This window comes from Cucumis melo, chromosome 2, assembly GCF_025177605.1.
Source record: "Cucumis melo cultivar AY chromosome 2, USDA_Cmelo_AY_1.0, whole genome shotgun sequence".
Taxonomy (NCBI): domain Eukaryota; kingdom Viridiplantae; phylum Streptophyta; class Magnoliopsida; order Cucurbitales; family Cucurbitaceae; genus Cucumis; species Cucumis melo.
Genome location: NC_066858.1, coordinates 23,030,892 through 23,033,074, shown reverse-complemented (window position 1 = coordinate 23,033,074; position 2,183 = coordinate 23,030,892). Strand labels below are relative to the sequence as shown.

The 2,183-nt window shown below is 30.1% G+C and overlaps 1 non-coding gene across 1 annotated transcript; it reads right to left on the bottom strand.

Moving 5' to 3' along the window:
• Window positions 1–227: 227 nt before the first annotated feature.
• TRNAF-AAA (transfer RNA phenylalanine (anticodon AAA)) lies at window positions 228–300 on the bottom strand. The gene has a single exon. It is a non-coding gene; the product is annotated as a tRNA-Phe (tRNA).
• Window positions 301–2,183: the final 1,883 nt, after the last annotated feature.

The window sequence follows — 2,183 nt, the reverse complement described above, 5'->3', positions numbered from 1 at the left end:
AACAAAAGAAAATTCTTTTCTTTTACATATCTATTTACATTCTTTACATATTTCTATAAATATCTTCTTTATCTTTATTTGTCTATTTTCGACATCTATAAATAGAGTGAAAAATATATATAGTTTAGTTAATAGGTAGATTTCCAGACATCATGATGTATCAGTATTTTTCACGATCTATATTATTAATGAATCCATAGAATAGATACTCATACAAATTCATGATGTGTCAAGAACCAGATTTGAACTGGTGACACGAGGATTTTTAGTCCATTGCTCTACCAACTGAGCTATCTTGGTCATTTTCGACACATTATCCTTATTTTTAGAGACGACTTTGGTCTATGTCAATTGTAAATAAGAAAAAAGGTATTCCAAAGTCTTCTTTTTGAATATATATGAAATTTCAGGGCTTGGATTAGACTTTCGAAGTTTCAGTACAATAGACAGTATTGTTAATCATTCAAATTTCATAGATTACTTGCGCAAGGATGTTCGTTTGTACGTGTATCATATAGAATATATACCACAAGCCTTGTGATAAAAAATTAAATTTTTGCTAAAATACGCTTGTGAAAGAGTCGAATGAATGAGAAACATAACAAAGTCTGAATTGCTAATGAAAGGATAAATAATTAAAGAGGCCAACGAGCCTTTTTAGGGTTTTGGAGATAGAGGGACTTGAACCCTCACGATTTTTAAAGTCGACAGATTTTCCTCTTACTATAAATTTCATTTTCGTCGTTATTGACATGTAGAATGGGACTCTATCTTTATTATATTTGATCTGATTAATTAGTTCTTTAAAAGATCTATCAGACTATGAATGATGGAGTAAATGATTTGATCAATGAATATTTAGTTATTTTTTCAACTTGGAGATCTTGGAATCGATTCATAACTATTTGTTTATATATATATATATATAATAGAGATTGAACTTGTCATTAATCAATATGGTATTTTAGTACGTAATACGTTTATCTTTCATCGTTTCTGGAGTGTCTATGGAAGGATTCATTTCTTTACTAACGCAACGTTGTCAACTCCATTTGTTAGAACAGCTTCCATTGAGTCTTTGCACCTACCTCTTTTTTTTTTTTTCAAAAAAAGGATTTGGCTCAGAATATCCCATTTTTAATTCCAGGGTTTCTCTGAATTTGAAAGTTATTCCTTAGTAGGTTTCCATACCAAGGCTCAATCTAATTAAGTCCGTAGCGTCTACAGGTTTCGACATATCCCCTTCTTTTAAGATTAGTATCAGATTATGATGTCCTTCCCTATTTTCTTTCATTTGTATTATACCGGAACCACCGAAGTCATTAGTATACCCATATTTGTTCCGATCCAAAATGATTCTATCATTTTTATATCTACATTTCAATATATATCAATATAGATAGATATATAAACATATATATTTACCTCTCTTTCTATTATTTTTTAGTAAAAATTTTAATACTTAAACGGTTGATTCTTTTATTTGTCTTATCTTCCAGAAATACTTCATTATCAGCTCAATTGCATTAAATGCAATTAAGATTAACATATTAATTATTAATACACATCCATTTGATACATAGATCAAAATTTTCTATCGCTATATTCTATTAATCGTTATATTAATTATTATGTTCTACAATAGAACAATTCCAATATTGAATATTTATTTGAAATGAAATTAGATTCTATATTCATATTAATTAGGAATAACTAAGATCCCAGTAATTTGGTAAATTACTATGCATATGAAATTTCATCTTCTGACTCTCGATTAATTGAATCCCCCGCTCCTGATATTATTTCGAGATGTTCCGTATACGAGCCTCTTCAAACAGGACTTATTGCTATTGATTCAATGATTCCTATCGGACGTGGTCAGCGAGCATTAATAATTGGGGATAGGCAAATCGATAAAACTGTAGTAGCCACAGATACGATTCTCAATCAACAAAGGCAAAATATAATATGTGTTTATGTAGCTATTGGTAAAAAAGCATCTTCTGTGGCTCAAGTAGTGACTACTTTACAGGAAAGGGGTGCAATGGAATACACTATTATAGTAGCCGAAATGGCAGATTCTCCGGCTACATTATAATACCTTGCCTTTTATACAGGAGCAACTTTGGCTGAATATTTTACGTACAGAAAACAACACACTTCAATCATTTATGATGATCCCT